Source organism: Nanorana parkeri, unplaced genomic scaffold, assembly GCF_000935625.1.
Source record: "Nanorana parkeri isolate BGI_ZX_2015 unplaced genomic scaffold, ASM93562v1 scaffold1305, whole genome shotgun sequence".
NCBI lineage: Eukaryota > Metazoa > Chordata > Amphibia > Anura > Dicroglossidae > Nanorana > Nanorana parkeri.
The window spans coordinates 316,129-330,498 of record NW_017307573.1 but is presented as its reverse complement, the minus strand read 5'-3'; the positions used below and the strand labels follow the sequence as shown (position 1 = coordinate 330,498).

Genomic DNA, 14,370 nt, shown 5'->3' with positions numbered 1-14,370 from the left:
ATATATATATATATGGATATCTACTGCCTCTCTTACAGCAGCACCTTCATGTTGCTCTAAATAACAGCAGTGTTTATATTGACACACTGAGCTTCCTCACACATGGCCGACATCTTAATTATGGCTGAATAAAATTATAGCTTTCTCCAGCCAATATGTGTCCCAAAGCCAACAGAAGAAAATACAACTTCTCACAACAGAAAGAGCTGAAGTCTCCCACAGTTAAATCAGGAAACAAAAGAACAGCTTGACTATTTTGGAGTCTTGAAAATTCCTGAATGCTACAGAGTGATAACAAAACTGTAAGGGGAATAAGAGTAATTGGTACATGGGTAAAGGTAATCCAAAGACCAGGCCATTTGAAAAACCAACTAAAACCATACTTGGAGCATTACAGAAGGGCTTATATTTCAATCAATTAGCACTTTTTTTTCCAGTGTAAAGGGCAAGTGACCTAAAGCTCCAAAATGTGGGACCAGTGTTGTAAAGACATGAAGACATTTATAACATACCCAGTACTTTGGTAAATACATAACATCCAATCAAATTAGACAGAACAGACACTGGTTCTGGTACACAAGGAAGCCACATAGCAAGACCTCTTTTCTTTGTACTACTAACAGAGCAACAGTAAAGTAAGTAAAAGAACATCCAGTTAGTGGTTGGGGTTGGCATTTTGTGTGATATATATATATATATACATACTATACACAGGGCTCAAAATTTCCACTCGCCTACAAAGTGGAAATTTGGGTCTCCAAGTACTATGTGGCCCACAGCCAGCTGACATGTCAGGCACACGGTCGCATACCGCGCACCTGACTTGCGGGAGCAGCTTCACGGTCTGTATCTCTGTCGGATGCAGACCGCAAAGCAGCTCCTGTCAGCTCTGGCTTCCTTCGCCCGGAGCTCTGACAGTTATGAGCTCCAGCCGAAGGAAAGAATGCCTGTGAGGAGGGTCAATGCCTGGTTATCTGGGGGTGATAGTGAGGTCTGCTGCAGACCGCACTAATCACACACAGATAAACCAGGGATCGATCCTGCTCACAGCCAGCCTCCTCCCTGTAAACATTGAGAAGTGTATTATTGTGTTTTAAGCTGGCCATACACCTTACAACCATCGCACGACTGGTCATTAAAATCTCGTACGATCTGCCCATCTTGAACAGGCAGATTGTACTTGCGATCATCGCAAGCCCTCCCCGCTGATGATTGCAGTGCTGAGCGAGCAGTGTGGCCCGTGCGGCATTCGTCTTCCGACCACACCACCAACTCGTCAAAAATCATACAATGGTTTTCCAGCATGCTTGAAAGACGAAAGTCGTACGACCTTACAGTAGAAGCGGTCGCACGCTGCCCATACACCTGCCGATTATCGTACGATCGCGGCAGGTGTATGGGCACCTTTAGTGTATCCCCAATCTGCCGTTTACAAGCGGCAACCATAATAAGATAAGAATTATCATAAGATTATTTAAGAGGGCGTGTTTAGGGGTGAAGTTAATGCCAGGGCAGGGTTAAGGCCGTAAAACACACACTGCACGCGTAGCAGCGTGGAGCGGTGGCGCGCTGCCTTTGCGAGCAGTGTGACATGTCATTTTCTCCTGGGCAGCTCAGCTGGCAAGAGCTCGCAGAGCTTAGCGTGCCGAGAACAATTTCAACTTCAGCCAATCGGCTCTCGCGTATACGACGGGATGCGACGTCTGGCCGGTTGTTAAGCATGAGCCGATTGGCTGAAGGTGCGGTCAATCATCTGACTTCATTCAGCTCACACACTGAACGCAAAGCTCTGTGCCGGATAGCTTTGCTTCGCTCAGTGCTAGTAGCTCAGGACTTGAAATTGTGAGCCCTGCTATATCTATATGGATATAGATATATATTATGTTATTGCATTTATAAAGAGAAAATCTATTTATTGAATGCATAATATATAGATTGTCTATAGGATTGAACAGGGGTTTTCTAAGCAAAAAACAAAACAGATATACCAAACTAATTTGCAAGAATAGAATTATGATATAATATGTGATAGAAATTTTAAAGACACTGTAATAACTTTAAACTGATCAAACTTTAAACTGAACAATAGGTTATTACTACATCAATGTATAGCTTTTGTCAAGTTCTCTTTCACACGAAAGCATGCAAAATAAGAAACAATGCAAAAGACAACTATCATTCTGAATCAATTTTAATGACTTTGGCTACAATTTTATGTATAAATTCCGTTCTTGGTGAGTCAGCTATCAGGCTTGTGACTGTGTAACCAGGCAGTGTTCCAAGAGCAACACCCTTTTGGCTAAAAAGTTGTTGTAAGCTTAGGGCATTTTTTTTTTTTTTTTGCAGAGAAGTTTAATGTCTCATTTGGTCCTACGGCAGTGGCATCATTTCTAGTCAGTATGGAAGCTGGATAACAGATTCAAATAACCTACTGTGATTATTTAACTCTAGATCTATCTATCTATCTATCTATCTATCTATCTATCTATCTATCTATCAAGCCCTAACTCCAGAAAAATAATAGGCCTAGCTTAGAATTCGGCTGCCTTTGTACTTCTTTTATTTAAATTTTTTGTGCTTACATGAGACGTCTTGAAAGTCTTGACTGTCTTGCGCTGCTCCTCAGCAATCTCTATTCATTCCAATGGTAAGTGTGTATGCCACATCATGCCGAGGAAGAGCTGGAACTGACAGTTAAGACTCTCAAGATCGGGCTATGTGGCATTACATAGAAGGCACTGTCATGATCTTTGTGGAGTGGTGACAGGTTAGTGTATGCCAAGGGTGATAAGGGAGGAGATCAGAGCCCACTAAATGCATTTCCACTAAGTTAACTTACATTTTAAGTGCTTCTAATAACTCAAACTTATTTGTGCCCACCCTTTTTACAACACCATGCTAACCGGTAGCAAACCCTATGCTGAAGAAGTACAGGAAAAACCCCACTGAATCATGGAAAGAGACATTTTCCTGGTTCAAAATCACCCTGTAATGACATGATAAGAAGATATGGTGGTTTTATATGATGTTGCAATTCATTTTTCTATTGAACCTACCAGTCTATGGAACAGACAGATGACAAACAATAAGCATTGATTTACAGAAAGACATGCATTAAGCTTCTGTTAAGTGATCACTATACATAAAAACAGGGTTCACTGGAATTAGGTAATGAAGAAAGATTCACAGTTGGACATGCTATGAATACTGTTTAATATAAAGTAAAATAAATGCCCCTAGGAGAATTTATTTATTTTCTAGTAGAATATACGTATCAACAGTGAACGGATAGAAGGTGTCAATTGGTACATCAAGTTTCTAGCAATTAATGCCAACATCTTGTATCTCACGATGACTGACCTAATTGTCAGTTTATAAAAACACAACTTTTGCATTGATGTCTACATAAACTTTGACTCATCACATTGACAGTCTGTGAGAAGTAAGACTTACTGTAAACTGACACATAATGCTCACTATGAAGAACTTCAGAGCTCATGTTGATGGGCATTATTTTCCTGCATTTGACATGGGTTTGGTACAAACGTCATATGCACGTCAGCAAAATATAATTGACTTCATTTGAGCCATACACAAGGCAATTCAGAGGCTACATTTGGCCTGCTTTGTATTGTGCTGGGTTGCTTTGGACACAGCATGTCCTATTGAGGTGCATTTGAAAAGCAGGCAAAGCAAGTCAAGTGTAACCTCTTTTTGTCACATTTTGGGTTTAAGATTCAAATACATGTGTTTGCGCCTGAATAGCAAACTCAGCATGTAAAGAATGAGATGATAACATTGAGACGATGGGACATGAGACCTTACATTGGAACAAAGAATAACAGCACAGTGACCCAGCATGGTTTTAAATGTGTAAGATGGCACTTACATGAAGGGTGAAAATCATTGGTGTAAGTGAGGATAATGTGGGGATAAATCAATTAATAAACATACACTGAGTTGCCAGATTATTATGACCACCTGATGTTTATAGGCAAATTAGCTATAATTAGCTATAATTTCATGCTGAAGTTGCTAGAGGTCCAGACCATTATAAATAGGGAAGCAGGTTGTTTACCACGGCAGTAGAAGTGTTTTTTTTCTGAAGATATGGGTAAACAACGCGATTTAAAAGCCTTTGAACGTGGGATGATTGTTGGCGCTCATGCCATGGAGCCAGTATTAGCAAAACAGCAGAATTCGTTAAATGTTCAAGAGCAGCTGTTGTTAAAGTGTTTAAAGACTGGACTATCAGCTGAAAATCTGGGTCTGAACGTGCGAATTGTGGCCGTCAGCGACTAGTCAATGTTAGGGCAGAACGAAGAGTGGCAAGACTGGTACAAGACAACAGAAGGGCAACAGTGCAGTGTCAGATTCCTCGCATCATCACCTTTCAACATCTCGTGGAGTCACGAGGTGGCCCAACAAAGTCATCTCGTGGAGTCATCTCGTGGCCCAACGAAGTACTGATGGGGTGGTCATAATAATCTGGCCACTCAGTGTATATATGAAGATGTTAGAGAGAAGAAGGAAATTAAAGAAGAAAATCAAGAAGGCAAGCAAAGAAAATCATATTTATTAACCAAAGCTGAAGTGAAAAAATAACTATTTTCTAACAGCAACCAATGAGATTCCAGCTATCCTGGTGCTGGTTTAGGAAACACATTTATATTGCTTCTATGGACATTGCCACACATTCTCTTTCTCACAGTTTTTATAAAAGAGGCCCAGCAGCACAGTGAAACCATCCACAACCCCATGTTGCTGAGCCACAGGGTATTTTCTTAATTCTTAGGCAATCTAGTCATAATAAAAAACCACTGTACATGCATAAACATTCTTTGGTCAAGCTATAGCATTGAGATAACAAAGAGAACCCACAGCACCAGAAAGAAAACACTGAAAACCCAAATGGCATACACTACCCTGCTGGAAAATATAGGGCAGCTATTTTCCTTCACTTATTATAGCATCAGCAATCATAATCATGTCTGGCAAGGATTTATAACACACTGCTGTTCTGTATGTGGACTACATGTTGTCTGCAAACAAATCCCGGTCTTTGTGGCTTCACATTTTAGACATCACAGTCAGATAGTACCTAAATGCTTGAAATTATGTGGGGATTCACGCATAAGCCTAGTTTGCTTTTGTCTGACCCTGTCTGGAGCATTCTCCGTCAGCACATGTCAGGTCTTGAATGACAGATGTGCTCTGATGGGATTTTAACGCTTTGCACACCCATTACCATGCTGTATAAGATGTTTCTATGTATAAGACGTTTCTATTGCTCCTCTAGTGTGATCAACAGTGACTGTTTGTGTTTAGATGATGGTATGTCACAAGTTCTGTGGAAAGGAATATCACTTCATAAAATAACAAGTCAAACAATTTCAGGCTGGTAACACCGACCGCAAGTTAATCAAAAGAGATTATGTCAACAATACCTAATGCTCAGCAAATCTTATTTGGAAACTTACATGTCATAAACAACGTTCCCATATGTGAAGGTATATGAAAAAGTCTATTGTCTACCCAAGTAACTTGAAATAAATAGTTTTATGTGGTTTTCACATGTCATTTAACTTGTTGCATTAGAAATTGGTGAAAATGCTATTAAACTTTGAGTATTCAGCCAAGAACTCTAGAGACTAAAAAATCCAGAAATGTGAAGTTCAAGAGCTGTGAGCTTTCTACAAGTAAGAGGTTCCAGCTACTTCCCTGAGAAATGGATTGTGCTTTTTATTGCAACCACTATAAATATTACAACAAATAAGCTGGATATATACATTTCGGCTTGCACTAGTTTGGCAGGAACTGGTGCACACTCATTCCAGTAAATCTCAGTATGTTCGTGCTGATATAGCCACCTATAGTAATTATATATTTTTTTTAAAATCAAAGTCCAAAAAAAAAAGTGAAAGGAAGTTGTCTGTATCCTCATACTAGAGAACAAATTCCTTTAAAGCAGAACTCCAGGCAAAAGTGTTCTTAACCCTTGCAGTGGGGCTATCCCCGCACTGCAAGGGTTAAGTGCTCTATTTTGTCTAGGTGCTAAAAAAAAGTTATACTCACCCGATCCACGGAGCCGACTTGTTTTTAGGCCAGTCCCTGGAGCCTCTCTCTACCTCTGCTGCAGCAGTCTAAGTATCCTTGAGTCATAACATTCTTTACACAGTGTATAAGGCATGAAGATACCAGTGCTGCAGTGGAGGAGGAGACAGGCTCTAGGGACCGGAGTTGCAGCCAACAGGCTCCGTGGTTCAGGTGTTTGTTTTTTTTAGTACCTAGACAAAAATTAGTAATTAACCCTTGCAGTACGGATGTAGCACTTTTGCCTGGAGTTCTGCTTTAGGGCAGGTTCCCACCATTTTCAGTACCAGATCTGGAACGCAGTGCATTGCGATTTTGCCGCGTTTAGATTTTTTTTTTTTTTGCTTACAATGGTCTTACAGGTGCGTTCCAGTGCATTTGTATGCGTTTGTGATGTATTTTTATGCATTTCTGTGCATTCCAGACCAGACAAAATAGGACATGCAGTATTTTCTGGTCTGGCACGGAACGGACTGCGCTGGTGTGAACAAAGGCCACAAATAGCATAGGGATATATCAGGATGCAATTTGGGTCCGGAAACAATCTGGTCTGTTCTGGGGATGATCCGGACATGGTGTGAATGGGCCCTAAAACTTATCAGTGGCAGTCAGATTATTTTCTTGCATTCAAATACTTAATTGTGTGTTATACCCAAGTTTAGATTTTGTTATATAGTTGTACATCACTAATACCTTTCCAAACTCTGCACATTCTAAAACCAAAACCTAAACACCGGCAAAGAAAATAACCTCTCCACTATTTCAGGTGCTACAAAGTTCAGATGTTTCTGGCTAAGTTATTGGTTAAAAAATGTTTCACTGCTTGCATGGAAAATTGGATGCCTCATAATTGGACACCTCTATTTGTGCTTTTTTAATGCCACCATACATATAATATGGAAAGTCCAACCAAGTAAACAGTTGTTAAACACCTATTTCAAGAGGCAACCTGTATGGAAGTATAAGAAATGTGTAGGTAGATGAGGATTCCTTGTAATCACAACTCGCAAATGTATTATGGATGTGACTAAAGATGGCCATAGAAGGGAAGATCATCTCATCAAGATTGCATAATGTTCCTCTTTGATTTGACCGGTGTGTGTGTTCTTTTACTTTTCTCTTTAGGAAAAGAAAACAAACGCTGATTGCAAATATTTTCCAGCATGCCAGAAAAGCTCTGCCTTTCATAGTAAGCATTTTGAATGCTTGAAAGCAGGTTTTATTACACCACTACATTTATCATGCTCACACCTGCCATATTGCTTGCTTTTATTGGCCTTGTGTGTGGCCACCATAAGAGGGATTTCTGTAATCATTTTTCTACATATAAATTAAACACAGCGTGAACTTGTTTTGACACGCACAAGGGGAATGTCACTTTCCATTTGTGCCTAAATATTTATTGAGTTAAAACAACCTTTTGTTTACTATACTCCTCATTATTTCAGTATAGCATATCATATTAACTTTAAGTTAAATTATGTAAAGTGAATAGATTGTGGTTGAAGATTACAGGCCCTCCATCAGTCATCATCTTAAATGGCACTAGAGTGGTATGGAAGCGAAGACCTCCAGCTGCAGATTTTCCACTATTAATAATAATAATGGTAAAGTCAGCAGCAGTATGGCAATTAACTGCTTTGTTGTGACTACAAATCAAGTTATGTCATTAACAGCTATTGTAATGTGCTTTTGCACCTGCAATAATTGAAATTTCTATCTTTCAAGCTGAACAGGTTTACACCGGGTAGGTTAATGAATTGTCTAGCGAGCCTGTCAGATTCCGCACTGCAGGCCTTTCAGAACTGATCTTTACAAATTAAGAGGTTTGCTGTCAATGACTCTCAGGAAGCCTAATCTTCACCCTAACAGCTGAACACTATTCATAGATAACTGTTACAGTCCTGGGCAGTCTGCTAAAAAGAAAGGCACATGTGAACTCAAGAACATATCAAATATTTGTCAGCATCGCCCTCAAATTAAGAAGCAAGAACTGAATAAACATGAACAAGCAGTATGTCCAGTATAAAATTAACTGGGTGCATTTGTTAACCAAATGAAAAGTCTGGTATGTTGTGTCCACTTTGAACCAGTCACAGAGTCCAGTGTTTCTCAACTCTAGTCCCCAAATATCCGATGACAGAAATCCTTAAAATTACACAAAATATGACCCATTATTGGCACTTGAGGACTGGAACTGAAAACACTAGCAGGATGATCTCTGAATGATTGCTATACATTACTGGATACAATAATTCTTTATACTGTTATTGAAGGGGTTTTCTAATTTCCTTAATGAAAAACTGCAAAAATTTAAAATCCCTTTAAACAAATATAATTATCTGTTACGACCTTGTATTTCACACTCTTTCATTTAATCAGAAGAATTTTTATTTTTTTGCGGTGCTACAGTCAATACAGGGGTGCAGTATTATAAAAGGGCTATGACTGTGAAATGCAGAAAAAGACTTGTAGCTGTCCTGAGACCCAACAAAGATGCATATTGGAGAGTGCTTGATGAACCATTAAGCAAAATAAGCATGTGATTAAAAATAGGCATGTGATTAGGGAGAAGTGTGCACCACAAAGTTCATCCCATAGTTATCATACCCTCAAATGATAACAAAATACAGTTATCCTTCTTGCCTCTTTACCCTGAGGTAACCAATCCCACCCTCCCTCTCCACAAATGTATACTTACTAAGCTTTGATTGCTGCATCCTCCATTGTTTATTTACTTCTCATGCCACAAGTCCTCTCTCCACTAATGAAGCCCGGAGGTTTCTTTAGGGCTCATCAACCTTTGTCTTCTGGCCAGAAGATGAAGGTAGATGGGCCCTATTGACCTATTATTTCTTACAGGGTAATTCACAAAAGGGTGAAGAGTTTGGAGAAGGCAGGAGAAGTGAACAATCTAGACCAAAATAGCTGATTTGGAAACATTCTCCAATTCAGCTCACTTTACAGTTCAGCTATGTTGTCCTAGATTGCTAACTTCTCCTGCCTTCTCCAAACTCTTCGCCCTTTTGTGAATAACCTCCTTATTTATCATTTGTTAAAAGAAAGGGATTTCCCTCATCATTTCTAAATAAAAAGTCCTCAGTCAGTTGCTTGATTTTGATCCATGTCCAATCTGGGAAATTATTACAATGTAAAAGTTTTATTTAATATTGTACTGGGATGATGTGGTAGAAAATAGAAGGTTGATACATTTTCACATTTTTTATTTGACCATTGTTGGGCTGTGTTAAGGCCATCAGTTGCTCTTAATACAGCCCTGATATCAGGACTATAACTATCTCCTGTATAGCCAAGCTGATATACGTGACATCACTCAGCATGAATGGAGCTAATAAACTCCACTGAGTGACCGGCGGGAGGAGTTGAGGAAATGTAGAGAAACTGCACCTGGGAGGAGCTTACATTGTCATTGTGAATTCCAGCTAACTTTCAGCAGTGAACAACACTGACCAGGAGCAGCCTGAAAATAGCACATACACATACAGTATATTCAACAGAAGTTGAGAGATCTATAAGAGGAAACTAATCAATCCTTTTTTTTTAAATGATTTACACAGAACACTTTTTAAAGGTGCTTTTCAAAGTAATAAATTAAATATTTCTTAAAAGTAACACAAGTTTATAAAACAAATCACTTAAATGTATGAAACAAGAGTACAATAAAAACTATGAAGCTTAGTAGGCATGGGTATAAATGGGGTATGGTCTTTTTGCATGTCTTGAATCCATTTGGATGTAAAAGGGCCTACTAAGCCTAAGGCCTTGTTCACACCAAGTGCAAAGCAGGAGCAGAGCAGTTGCAGACCGGATCAAAACTGTGTCCAATGTATTCCAATGGTATTTTTTGCTCCAGTTCACATCGCAGCGTGCAGTTCCAGAACAGGTCCAGAGCAGGTGAAAAAACTGCAGCAAGTCCTATTTTACCTACTCTGGAATGCATGCAAACGCATCAAAAACGCATCAGAAAATACATGCAAATGCCTGGAAAGCCCATGTTAAACTAAAACATTTTTTTTTACCAAAAACGGCCCAGAGCGCATCAAAAACGCGGCACAACCCACTTTACTGCGTGTGCAGAAACCTGAGCGGATCTGCTCTGCATTTGGTGTGAACAAGGCCTTAGCAAAGGATGTGCTTTGCTGCATACCTGAGGAACAGTGCCTGCAGTGGCTGGCAGGCTTGAAAGTTGTGCCATGTGCATATAATATGATCTTTTTTAGATTTTTTTCCTGCTGAAATAGCTAACAGGTGTGGCTTGGTACCTATAATCTTCAGTCCATTAAAGTAATGAAACATTTCCCTTCTTCAGTGTAACAAGATGGGCTGCCAAATTACAACAGACGCACAAACCTGAATTACCACGTCCACTTGGCACGACAAAGTATAGCAAGTTTTAAGCATGTATAGACTCTCATTCTCATGACTGAAAGCTCAGCATGTTTTGGCAATGTCTCAGGTGGGTGTGGGAAGAAAAAGCACAATGGGGGATTGAAGAATGCTACAAGGAAGGAAAGCAAAGTCATGCGTACCAATCAAATGGTCCATTGTATTGAAAATGTAAAGTCTTTACTAATAATTAAGAACAGGCAGGAAGAGTTAAGCTGTGGAGCAAAATATGCACTGACATTGTGCTTAAATGGAAACTACCTTTTATTTGATTTTCATTTTAAATATCAGTAATAGCCTTACAAGTTGATTGTGTCTTTATAATAAATGAATAAAACGAATTTTATTTTTTCCTTTTTAAGTGTTGGATTTTCTGCAACAGATCTGCAATTGGTCCAATCAAACTGCACAGTGCAATCTCTGCAGGTGACACAATCAAGTCACATCTGTTGAGTCAATTACCTATAATCAGTGAAAGATGTAATCTGATAACCTGCTATTTAGAACTTTCACAAAGCTGAATAAGTTAGAGAGACAGACTCCTCTCCCTGCCTCAATTAAGATAGTCATACACATATAAACTTTTGGCAATTTCCTGTGGAATCAGACGAAACTCGATCTGTGGGTGGACCTGCTGACACCACTGGGCTCAACAAAAGTTGATTTCCAATAACATTTTGTCAAAGGAGCTGGGTGGAAGATTGTTGGCCGAACAGTGACTGCAGCCAATCAGCCACTGATTAATTCTCAGAGAGCTGTCATTCTCACAGAGCTGTCATTCTCACAGAGCTGTCAGAATGCATGAACAGTGACTGCTGATTGAACAGAAGTCACCGTTCATGTATTCTGACAGCTCTGTGAGCCATCTGTAAGAGTACGATAGCTGGTAGGATAGGGGAATCATGTGATTTTTCTTGTTCAGCCAGCAGGACTGAGGGAGAAACATTTTACAGAGTATGACCAGCTTAGAGGTGCCCATACACCTTACAACCATCTCAAGACTTTTGTCTTGCGATGGTTGTAAGGTAATTTTAAAAACATACGGTCTGTCCATCTTGGACAGGCAGATCGTACTTGCGATCATCGCAAGCCCGCCCCGCTGAGGGGAGAGCTTCCGATGACTGCAATGCTGCACAGGCTTGCGGCCAGTGCGGCATTTGTCTTACGAGCAGGCCACAGACCCGCCGACAATCGTACGAGTCTCATCGGGTTTTCGAGCCTGCCCGTAAGACAAAAGACGTGCGACTGTACAGTAGAAACGGCCGCACGCCTTCTATACACCTGCCGATTATCATACGATCCCGCGATTATTGTACGATAATCGGCAGGTGTATGGGCACCCAAAACACTTGTCAACACAGTTCAATAACTCCCTGTACTAAATGTTTATTTATAAAATGGAGAATCTATTCATTTAAAAATTACATGAAAGATTAGTTTGTAAACATTAAAAAAAATGCACTTGACTACATAACATTTTCCTGAGCCCTTAAGATCTATAGGGCTGAGATATATAGACTTTTGTTTTCTTCTGAGATGCTTTTCTTCACAATACAAGTCAATGTGAATGCATAAAAAAACTCAAAGCAGCTTAAAGGAGAACTATGGGGTCAGTGTTTTTCCCCATAGTTCTCCAAAGGGTAACGGAAGGACACAAACTAGCGTCCTCCCGTTACCCTAAGCTCAGTATACCGCGAGCTCCAGCTCTCGGTATACTGAGACGCCGCAGCCGGGACGGATCACGACTCTTTTGACGGGATCCGCCCAGCTGCGTGAGTGACAGCTGGCTCTGCCTATCTAGAGGCAGAGCCAGCTGTACCCGCCCCCTCCCCCGTCCGTTCCGCCAGTCAGCGCTGGCAGATCGGATCGGTGAGAGGGGAATGCAGCCCCTCCCCCTGTCACGGCAGAGAGCCGTGACAGGATCGAGAGGTGAGGGAATCCGGTATGTGTTCCCTCACCTCCCGTTCTACTGAGCCGACCTGTGACAGTCTCATTGTCACAGGTCGGCTTAGAACTATGAGATGAGTGGAAATCACTCATCTCATAGTTCTCCTTTAATAGAACTCAATTGAATTGCTTTTGCATTCACATTGCTTTTTATGGGGAAAACACAGCACAGGTACAAACAAAAGCCTGAATACTTGAGCCCTGACACTAACCAAATACACTGCCTGACCAAAAAAAAAAGTCACACATTCTAATATTTTATTGGCCCGCCTTTAGCTTTGATTACGGCACACATTCGCCATGGCATCATTACGATAAACTTATGCAATGTCACAACATTTATTTCCTTCCAAAGTTGCAATAAATGTTCACCAAGATCTTGTAGTGATGCAGGGAGAGTCGGACCACTGCATAAAGTCTTCTCTAGTACATCCCAAAGATTCTCAATGGGGTTAAGGTCTGGACTCTGTGGTGGCCGATTCATGTGTGAAAATAATGTCTCATGGTCCCTGAACTACTCTTTCACAATTTAAGCCTGATGAATCCTGGTATTGTCATCTTAAAATATGCCCTTGCCATCAGGGAAGAAAAAAATCAATTGATGGAAAAACCTGGTCATTCAGTATATATTCAGGTAGGCAGCTGACCATTTTTTTGCACATAACATTGCTGAACCTAGACCTATTATCCAATAGAAAGGCTCTGACCTATTTGCTTAGCTAAACCCAGGTGGTGACTTTTTTTTTTGGCCAGGAAATGTATGAAATTTTGTATTGTTTCTTATTTTTAGGAGATTGTCTCTTTAAAAGCCCCATCTGTTCTAAAAATAGGGGGGAAAAAAGTTGAAGTCTACTAAAGCCATGATAATATCTGCTGGTCAACAGTTTATTTTTACCTTGGATAAATCATCACAGTCTGTGTTTCTGCTGATGTCACCCATTCCGGACAGAGACATGCAGATGAGAAACCAGAGGGTTTTATTTACAAGCAGACATCACTGCTAATGATTATCACAGTGCTCCAATTTCAGAGTTCAGAATAGAAAAATAAAGAATATATTAAGTTCAGATGACTTGAAATGAATTTAACAAGCAAAATAACAGCTAAAACCAATTAAACTGAAGAGCCTTTTCTGCATATAATAGCACATACAGCTGAGAACTGCAGAAAGGTAATCAATGAAGGAGCACAGAGAAGTGGTGTACAGAGGGAACTCATGTCCTTTTGCTCAATAATTAGTACACAATAATTACCTATAGAATCAATCTTTGGGTTTGTGGTTAGGGTCTTTAGCTTTGTGTATACAGGCTTTGAAAGCAATGAAACATAAAGCAATGCAACACAGAACAATTATACATTTGCTCCAGATTTGAAGCACTTTAGTCAAACTAAAAAGGGAGCAAGTGAATAACATTGTATTGCTTTTCCTTGTAGTATTTCTTAGCTTTCCACCGTAGCATTATATTGGTTTTCAAAACTTCTGTACATAAGCCCTAAAGATAACAAGAAATTTGAAGCAATCTGACAAAGTCACGAAGCAGCCGAAGGATCTAGCCGTATCTTCGGCTGTATCCTTCGGCCAGCTCCAGCCCCAGTTCACTATAGCCCGTACAGCTCCCGAACGTGGCCGAGCGGCTCAGTCGAGCCGAACGCATATGCCTCGCTGAAAGCCAAAGCTGGCCGAGCGGCCGGTCATTGGCCGGCCGACAGCCTGCTTCTGACAGCTGAGTGGAGCCAGCCGTGATCTTACGGCTGGCTCCGGCCACTTGCAGAGAGATCAGCGTCCCTGGTTACCAGCTAACCAGGGACACTGATCTCCAGACAGCCTAACTCTCCATGGCGCTCCTGGAGTCTCCCGCTCCCGGCCGCCAAGGAGAGAAACACTGCTTTTTCTTTTTTTCTCTTATTCTGATTATGAGCAGT

At 40.5% G+C, this 14,370-nt stretch overlaps 1 protein-coding gene across 4 annotated transcripts in view; it reads right to left on the bottom strand.

The window, feature by feature from the left end:
- The window catches only part of MBNL1 (muscleblind like splicing regulator 1), a 133,019-nt gene that overhangs the window by 57,614 nt on the left and 61,035 nt on the right, over positions 1-14,370 (bottom strand). The gene's annotated exons all lie outside the window — the stretch shown is intronic.